Source organism: Benincasa hispida, chromosome 1 (assembly GCF_027475165.1).
Source record: "Benincasa hispida cultivar pf3 chromosome 1, pf3_genome.v1.1, whole genome shotgun sequence".
NCBI lineage: Eukaryota > Viridiplantae > Streptophyta > Magnoliopsida > Cucurbitales > Cucurbitaceae > Benincasa > Benincasa hispida.
Window position 1 is genome coordinate 67,675 of NC_143478.1, and position 10,992 is coordinate 78,666.

The following is a 10,992-nucleotide window of genomic DNA, read 5'->3' on the forward strand; positions in this document are numbered from 1 at the left end:
CAAAATTCGACCTAAGACCTTCCTTTCATTTGTACGTCGAGCTTTGAACCCTCGACCTTGCCCTTCCTAATATTATTATTGAGTCTGTTTACTTATCATTTCGGAGACCTTCCTCCATATTTCTAAATTTTCATAAGGTCTCCCTGGAATTCCTTCTAAAGCTTGTTGACTAATTTTTACGGATTATGTCATTTTAGCAAGTTTGACTAAATAACGAGCTAATGAAGCTACTAAACTTCTCAATCAAATTCGAGAGCGAGATTATGAGAGAGAACGAGATTTTGAGCATGAGCGAGAGCGAGCGCGAGAGCGAAATAGCGAGATTTTGATAGAGAGCGAGAATACCGTACAAATTTCCTCTTTTTTCTTTTTCCTTTTTAATTATTATATATTCCACCTTCTTCTTTTTAATCTTTTCTTTTTCTTTTTTAATTTTTCATTTTATAAAAATAATTTCTAAAAATAATTTATTATTTTATTTAAACTCTAAAAAGAATAAATTAAAAAAATAATAACTCATAAAAATAAAAAAATGTAAATTAAATATCTTATTTATATAAAAATAATTACAAAAATCAATGTGTCCCACAAGGCGGACGCCGTCGATTTCGAGCTAGTTGTCGTCGTCGACTTTGAACTTGAGGTTGCTCGAGTTCTTCTTGATGTTGCTCTGGTACCTCTGCAGGCACTTTATAATATAAATATTCATTATGCTCTCCACGACCCCGACCATGTCCATGCACGTATGAAGACGAAGGACCAGCTTCTGGGTCATAATGTCCTGAACCAAATGCTAGCATCATCATCATCGGACTAACACAATCAGTTTGACTCTGCGTCTGCGTCATAGGGTCAACTCTTCCACATTATGTGCAACCTCATCAAACTCATCCTCTTCCCGAACAGGTCTCTATGTCTAGGAGCTGGTGGAGGAACAATAGGTATATCGTACATATAATGAATTTCCTCCATATAGCTTTAGTTGTCACTACATATAGCAAGAACCTGGTTCGGATCATTCGCAACCTTATGGAGTCTACTGTTGTTCGATCTCTGTGAATTATAAAACAATTAGACAACATTTAAAATAAATTTAAATTAAAAAAATTAGATAATATTCATTCATTTACCAGATGACCCACAGCTGTTCCCGGACGAGTGACGTAGCACCTTGTGATATTATTATACCAATGAATATATTCTGGAGTGACATCTGTGTCAAACTGTTCAAGAGAAATCCCCACTGCAATAAACCTTGCACAATAGTGTCATCGCACTACCAAATGTGCAACTTTTTCGGACCAATCTCCAGTCCTTAGGTCAATATCATGCAGTACGGGTTCAGTATTACAAAGCGATGGGACATCCTGCTAAAAACCGAATTGTCTGATCACCCTGTCAGGAAGATGCCACTCACCAATGTGAAAACATATGAGAGGACTCATTGTCCGCCATATGTTTTGACCATTCTTACAAAAATTAGGCAAAGTATGTACAATAATTTTGTACGGCTCTCAAATAACCTGAAACACAAAATATTATATTAGAGAATATTAAAGACAAATACAATAAAAATGTGAATAAAATAATCAATTAGGTTTAGTGTAATGTACCTGTTCAAGTTGAAGCAGATCAAACATGTATCTATACTGGTTGACTATATGTGTGGCTGTCCTAGTCACACAAAATTTGTCTCTCCACCTAAATTTTTAAATTGATAATTTAGAATTTAAATTAACTAGATCAGTGATATAAAAATTAAATTGAATTAAAACAACATACCGAGAACCGTAGGCTCGTCCAACTAACTGAGCGTCATTAACATGATGTAGCTGTGGAGCCATTGTTGGAAATCGCTCCCAAGCCCATCGTTGCAAAAGTATGAGAGGCTCAGCTATCTCTCGAACCTCAGGTTTTGTTGCTTTGCATAGTTGTCTATACAACCATGTCAAGCATGCTCCACCCCACAAATACCGCCTCGCATCATGAAGGTTAGGTAACAGTGGCAGGAACATCAAGTGAACAAAATGACTTGATTTATCTGAAAACAGACTTCCACCCATCATTTGTAGTATATATGCTCGCGCATATCTTATAACGGTTTCCTCGTCTGCATCATCTGTGAGCTCAAGAAATTGTGTTCCTAACCATATTAAATTTAACCTCGATCCTTTAATCTTGTAGGCAGGTGGGGTCGCACCGAGGTACAGTTGACAAACTTCTAACCAGTCAACGTACATCACTCCGGTGACCGGCTCACCGTCAACAGGTAACCCCAACAACACTTCTATGTCTTGTAGAGTGATAGTACACTCTCCAACAGACATATGGAATGTATGCATCTCGGGCTTCCATCTCTCGACCAAGGCTATGATCAGATGCCAGTCCAACTGAATAAATCCTGCCTCTCGACGTCTGTAAGATATTCCTCCAGTAGTACGATCTCGCCATACAATATATGATCGATGAATGGACTGGTCGTACAAAACATCGGGATCAACAGGTCCTGGGTTTAAAGCCATGATCTGAAAAAAAATATATTAAAATTAACTATAATTGAATAGTAGAGAAAAGTGTGAGGGTAAAGAATAATATAAAACTTTATTGATTACAAAAAAAAAATTGAATATACAATAGATTATTATAAAAAAATTGAATATACAATAAATTATAATAAAAAAATTGAATATACAATAAAATGAATATATAATAAAAAAAATTATTTATTATTCAATCCCTAACTATCTGGAGCCCGTCTTAGTAACGAAGGACACTTCCTTCGATTATGTCCTAACTGGTTACAAAATCCACATCGTTGTTGAGTGGCTGGTTCTATCCAATCCATCTTGTTGTGATAACGTGAACTTTTCGATCTACCAGGTCTTCTCAACAACAATGGATCAGGATGTAAGACGGGCATATTAGGGTGTATGATCCAGTAATCTTCATGCAGTACAGGTTGAAATTGAGGAGTCATCATACCGAGCGATACTGTTCATGTAACAAGTGGCAAGCATTCGACATTCCATGCTCGCATTATATGGCCGTTTGCTCACATTTTAACATGAACTACGGAGATTTTTATTGAGGACTACTACAAATTGTCAACGTATGCTGAATGTTACTCTCCTCAATTTCAACCTGTACCGTATGAAGATTACTGGATCACGCACCCTAATATGCCTATCTTACATCCTGATCCATCGTTGTTGAGAAGACCTGGTAGACCGAAAAGTTCACGTTATCACAACGAGATGGATTGGACAGAACCAGCCACTCGACAACGATGTGGATTTTTATAACCAGTTAGGACATAATTGAAGAAAGTGTCCTTCGTTACTAAGACGGACTCCAGATAGTTAGGGATTGAATAATAAATAAATTTTTTTAATTATATATTCATTTTATTGTACATTCAATTTTTTTATTATAATTTATTGTATATTCAATTTTTTTTATAATAATCTACTGTATATTTAATTTTTTTTTTTTTTTGTAATCAATAAAGTTTTACATTATAATAATCTAATATATTCAATTTATTGTCTAATGATTATTCAATTATAGTATAATAATCTAATATATTCAATTTGTTGTCTAATGATTATTCAATTATAGTATAATAATCTAATATATTCAATTTGTTGTCTAATGATTATTCAATTATAGTATAATAATCTAATATATTCAATTTGTTGTCTAATGATTATTCAATTATAGTATAATAATCTAATATATTCAATTATAGTCTAATGATTATTCAATTATAGTATGATTATTAGCTCTTTTTTCTATTTTTTATATATATTTCTATGGAAAGTTCAAATAAAGTGAAGACTCTCGCTCTCTTAGTCTTGCTCTCTCCTAAGATCTCGCTCTCTCAATCTCACTCTCTCCTAAGATCTTGCTCTCTCACTCTCGCTCTCTCCTAAGATCTCGCTCTCTTCTAAGATCTCGCTCTCGCTCTCTCACTCTCACTCTCTCCTAAGATCTCGCTCTCGCTCTCTCCTAAGATCTCACTCTCTCACTATCACTCTCTCTCAATATCTCGCTCTCTGTTATTGTTGTTATTTTTCCATTAATGATTACTAGCTTTCATTTCTTCTGGAACAATCACAAACACTTTTTTGATTATGGATTTACTACCAGAAACTCAATGCGTAATCTTAGCAATCAATGTGTATTCCTGAATAATCTCATTTTTCAATTATTTAACAATTTCATTTTACCAAGTTCAATGTTAGTCAGATTAGTCAAACTACATCTCGCTCTCTCCAACATTCTCGCTTTGAATCTCGCTCTCTCCTAAAATCTCGCTTTGAATCTCGCTCTCTCTTAAAATCTCGTTCAACATCTCGCTCTCTCCTACTATCTCGCTTTGAATCTCGCTCTCTCCTTAATCAGCTTCAGCCCACTTATCTCCTTAATCGCTTTGAAGTTTCGACATGTGTGTAACCTTCGACAACCTAATATATAAAATTTTGTTCCTAGACAAAGCTAATTCGGAATTGTCTTTTATTCCAAGGCATAACTTGTATCCATGCGCTTCATATTCGCCTGGAGTTCGCTCCCAGAAATATAGTCATCCCCACCCCTTCACGTCAATCCCACAAGCCTCCGTCTAATTCGAAATGATAACAAAATGCATAGGTTGTTAGAAGCAGCTCGAGTACACAGATACATATAGTATACCATCTCATTATTTTATTTCCTCTATGAGGGAAAAAGAAAAGTAATAAACCTGCAATCTCGAGGGTGGATGTGTGTCGAAACTTCAACCTTCGACAACCTAAGCGAGATTCGCAAGATTTTCCTTGTCGAGGGTTGAATTTTCGGCCTATGTATTGTTTCCAAGTTTTTCTTTGTTCGTCGAGTTCTCAAAGTTCGTCCACATTAGTCGAGTTCTCAACGTTCGACCTCTAGCCTCGAACTCCCAAAACAACAATATTTCTCTAATAAGTTTCAAAACAATATTTCTCTAATAAGTTTTGAAAACAACAATATTAATATTAAAGGTCCAAATATTTTTAAGGTAATTTTTTTAAAAAAATATATATTAAGGGAAATTCTTATAAATTGAAAAATCTAAAAAACATAAGTACTTTTGGGAATTTTTTATCACAAAATTATATTTAAAAAGATTCCAAATATTAATAACAAAACAAAGTCATAGAAAGTTCTTATTCAATTAGGGATAGGGATTTGATCAATGATCAATTGAAAGTCTCGATTAGGAGGCTATAACGAGTAAAGTTCTTCTAACATATAGTATGTGTTAGCGATTAAGAAATATGTGGTTTGGATTTTTCTATTCTATTAAAAAAAAATTTACTAGCTAGAATATGTGGTTTGAATATCTCTGTTTATGATATATGTTGATGTGAGTATAGTTCAACAAATTAAGACATATATTATTGATTATAATGTCAAAACTTGGAATGGTCACCATCTTGACTTAATTTATAAGAGATGCTAATTAATAGAGGAATGGAGAAGTTGTTTGGTTGGAGGATTTTCTGAATTAACACAAATATAACAACCCATGTCTGTTTACAATTTTCAACACTTGCTCGGGGATAAATTATTCTCAGGCATCCCATTTCCTATCAACAAGATTTTATATTCTATTCTAAAACTGTGGGTTTTCTCTTTCACTTTTTGCTTTTCCTTTTAGGGGTCTTTTTAAATATAAAAAAAATAAAAAAAATTATATTTTATAGCAAAAAGTTTCAAAAGTATAAACACTTTTAGAACTTTTTGCTATAAAGTGTAAATATTTTTTGGATTTTTCTATTTATAAGAATTTTCCTTCATTTTATGTATAATTTACTTTCGAATATAGTTAATTACTTAATTAATTAACATTAATTTAACAAAATATTTATTTTAATAAATCAATAATAATCCATTAAAATATTTACTTAACTTATCTTTTATTTATTAAATGAACACAATTAATTTTTTTAGATAAACAATTAATTAATTAACTAATAATATCTTTAAATGTATTTAATTAGTAAATTAGAATTAGTTAAATTTACTTGATATAAAATTTTATTTTCAATATAATAATTGATTACTTATTTATTTATTTTTTATAATCAAGCAATTATTTATTGAGATTAATTTCAATTTAATCTTTCAAAACATATAAAACTTTTTTAGTACTCTTTATTAATATTATTCATTAACATATCATGTTTTTATCTTATTTTTCACTTTTTTTATATAATATATTATTTATTAATTTTTTTATATTATTTAATTAAAATTAAAATCACTAATGTTAAATTTAATTAATTATAACAATTATTAAGTATTAGATTATAATTAATAGGGAGATTTTTATATATAGAAATGTGGGCCAAAGTATTTTTATAGCAAAAAACTTAAATACCATTAACAGCCCCCCAAAGACAAAAAATCGTATAAAATGCCCATAAAGCCCAATCGAAAATTCAAAAGCGGGATTTTCTCCACGATTAATCGACAACCCAACCTGGAGAAAAGCGGTGACTCGACACAGATACCCGACGCATCCACAATTAATCTATGCTATTTTCTCTGAGGATTTTTTCCTCCAACGAACGATGTTTCGTCTCCATGATCCTCTCCATTTCATCGTTCTCTCGAAAATCGCTTTCTTCTTCTTCTTCCTCCTCCATCGATGCTGCTTCATCTTCATTGTCATCTTCTTCTTCTTTTTCTTCCATTAACTCTGCTTCATCATCATCATCATCATCATCATCATCATCATCTTCTTCTTCTTCTTCCATTGATGCATCTTCATTTTCTCTTTTTGTCCTTTTTCGTCTATTTCTTCATTTTTGTCCTCGTCTGCTGCTTCTTGGTTATCTTCTTCTACTTTTTAATCCTTATTCTGCTGCCGCTCTAAGTCTTTCTTCTTGCGCATCTTTATTTTATCACTACATTAGTAACTACTCGACTTCAAAAGGTACAACTCTGTTCTTTTCTTTTTATCAATTTATAAGTGAGTATAGTTATTAAGCCTAATTCTTGTTTCCTGTTTAGTGGTAATATTTATTAACCCCAAGTTTTGTGTACAGATGGTAAGCAACATCAAGAGGAAGACAGTTAAAGGAGAATCATAAAAAAAAAAAAAAAAAACAAAAACAAAAAAACAAAACAAGATACAAATTCAAAAGGAAGAACAAGGGAAATTAAAACTAAAGGTATAAACAAACCTGTGATAGACATGGATAGTGGTGTGTCACTGTCTATTATCCATGTCTATCAGTGATATAAAGTGATGGAACATTTTTTCATATATATTTGATACGACTGTATATGTTTTGATATTTGATTGTGTTGGGAATGTCTTACAACTCGCAATTCGTTTTTGGAAACATATTCTATTTATCAATAAAAGTATTATTGAAATTGCTTTCTGTTATAAAATCCAATAAACGAACTCATGGCTATAGTATAAATACTTTTACTTTATGTAGAGGCATAAAAGAGGATCAAGTTATAATATATAGCCTAAAAGGTCTATAAGTATATGGATGAGATTAGGTACCTCATATTGGGGACACTATGGATACGGTCTACTTTGTATACTGATACAAATGATGTGATCTCGAAATCGTTCATGTAGAGACATGCGAGTGGGGCCATCCTATGCAAAAGACATTTACATAAGACCGGACCACAAAATAGTCACTTTTCTTTATAACGACCGTTTATTGTTAAAACTGACTATTTCAAATCGATGACCTAGGGTAACTCGATCTTAATCTTGAGCTAACTATGGATTCCTGTTTATTCAGGATTATCCTTTGATTTGCATATGTGAGAATAGTTCAACAGCACTGCTTAATAAGCCTCCCATTTTGAAGATAAAACCAGATAAATAGTTGGGGACATAGTCCTGGAAGAAGGAATGCACTCCTACCCAATTTAGGGTTAACAGATAGGTTGTTCCTTTAAGTACCGATTCCTAGTTTTGAAAAAATGGGCCCCACCCTCTCATGGCCAAGAGGGATATAGTTTTTTAGTTGAATTGTAAATCAACTGTTCAATAGAGGATCAATGGAGATTTAAGGAGCGAGATGTATTTACAGGGATAAAACAATAATTTTGACCTAGCTGTAAATACGAACGACCTGTGAAGGATCGACTTACTGATTATAGTTAAATCAAGTGGACATAAATATATCTACAATGAGGAGAGTACAACTATCGAGCTATAGGGTATGTCTCAGTAGTTAACGAATATTAATTATTTTAGATTAGAGAGTTTAACCTATTAATCTCAAATCGTTGGACCTTATGATCTGTAGGTCTATAAGGTCTCTTTACTAGCTTGTAAAAGATTAAACCTTGAATTAGATACAATCTGGAATTTATGAAGTTTCTGCAAAAATTGTTTTTGCTCTCTAGCTCTCTCAAACCCATTTCAATCTCTCTCAATTCAGAGTTCCATCACTCAAATCCAAGGCTGAGAATAGTAGAGAAGATTCTCTTGGTGGTCTATTGGAGATTTGGAGGTCTAATTCGTGGAGATAGCAAAGGATTAAGTGGAAATCGTCAAAAGTATTCAAGTTGAAACCCTTTTTGTTAAAAATCTGTTTTTCAGCATGCTTTGTACTCAAATTAATTGTAATATTAATGATTATGTTAGCTTCCATTTTATGCTTATTTACTCTATTAATTGGTATTAGAGCATGATTGAAGCACTCAATTAACGTTAATTTGAGTTTGGTGGTTGAATTTCTAGAGATGCATGTTTGGTTGACTGATATGGTTTTAATTCAACTTTAGCATTAGATTTCTCTTTTGTTTCTATTGTTATTATTGTAATTGGCTCTTGATTGATGAGCCTCAATGTTTGATTAAGGGTCTGTAATTTTATTGGAGTCAATAGAATTGAACCTAGGTTGTAATTGAAGTTTAAAGCAAGCAAGCTCAGCTGGAAAAACTGGAGAAGAAGCTACTGCCATGCAGCGTTGCAACGCTGTTATTCATGAAGCCCGAGACATTGTAACACTGGGATGGAGCATTGCAACGCTACTCATCCCAACCCACAAATGCGCACACTTGCGAATCGGTTTGCGGGAGGAGTCCAGTTCGACCGGTTCGGCTTCCTTAGGTCTGATTTAACCAAATTTGGACCGGTTCTGCCTCTTTTGGAGCTATGGAAGGCCGATTCGAGTCCGGTTCGGGTCGATTCGAGCGATCCAAAGTTGGTCCATTATCAGTGTTGTTTAACTATGTTATGCATGTGATGTATGTTATATTTAAATTAAACATGTATGCCATGTAAATTTAAAATCTCACCATAGGAAAGCATGTTTCATGCATTAATATAAGTTAAAAAGTTGTTATAATATATATATAGTATGCACAATTAGGATTTTATAATATTAATGTATGGAATACTTAAGCATACGTTATAACATGTCTATAATTTTATAAGAGTTATAAAATGGACTAGACATTTAAAATCTATAACACAGATAAGATGCACGCTCACTTAGCTTTAATAAAAACTTGTTTTAATAGTTAAAATAGGCCGTTATCTTATAAAACATGGTTGCAAACTCAATCAGTCTATAATCCTATCTAAGGCTAGAGGTACTTAAGTTGACGGTTTACATAACACTTCCTACCTGAGGATTATAGCCGAATTGTTGAGCATTGTTAACTGGTTTTATGAGCATGCGTGAGTGGTGTGAGGTAATAAAATGATTTTATCACTTAGACATCGTAGGTTAAATCCAAATATAAACGTTATACTTGGATAAACCACACAGACTTAGGATGTTTATTAGCCAAAATATGCCTAAGTACAAGAAACACCCAAATAATTAGAGCACTTCAGTGGGAGATTAATAATATATATCATATATTATTTTTAGTTCTCACGTCCCTAAGAGTTCACACCGTGAGATTCATGCTTGGCTTCATGTCGCTTTTACCGCAACTGCTCCATTCAGAAAATGTTTGCATGGGTCAATAACAAGGTGAATAGGGGAAGTAGTTCATAGTTAATGAGTGCAGGAGTCAACATATCCTACGGTTTCTTCCATTAGTTTGAATCATGAGATTCTTTTGTTATGCCTGTTGTCATTTTTAGGTGGCACTAGCTAGTCATTTTTATGGCGATCCCCTTGGAGGGTTGTAATATAGAATTCAGAACATCCCAAACTTCATAAATGAATAGGGTTTCTTAGTTTCGGCTTGAACATTTTCTTCCAATTCGGGAGAATATTCATACCGTTCTATGAAAACTGAAAATGGAGGGTCACATTTACAAGAGTTACTAAGTGTTAGTAAGTTATTGACAAAAAACAATAACTAAATGACTATAGGAATAAGAGTTATTCTGGATATAGTATTTGGTCAAGAATGTATTGCTTTAATGAAAGAGTATTTGACTGCCTCGCGGTAGCATCAATTCTGATTCGCTAAAGTATCGTTGCAAATAAATAAAGAATTATGGGTACTTTATTATGTTTGCTAAAAATTGGATTTAGATGTAATTTTCTCATAGAATTTGTTATGTTTCGGCATGTCAAACTCAGTTATACAACTATTAACCTTCGATAAGTTTAATAGAGAGGGTTATTCATATTGGAAGTCAAACATAAACACAATACTAGTAGTTGATGACCTGAGATTTGTTTTAACGGAGGAACGTCCTCCTCTTCCCAATCCTAATGCAATCCGAAATGTTCGAGATGCCTGTGACAAATGGGTCTGAGCTAATGAAAAAGCTAGAGCCTATATTTTAGCAAGCATATCTGATGTGCTTACTAAAAAGCATGAAACCATGGTTACTACTTGATAGATCATGGAGTATTTGCAAGGGATGTTTGGACACTCGTCCTCATCGACACGACATGATGCTATTAAATATGTTTACAATTCACATATGAAAGATGGGACCTCTGTTAAAGAACATGTCATAAACATGATGGTCTATTTCAACGTAGCGGAAGCAAACAATTCTGTCATGACAAGAAGAGT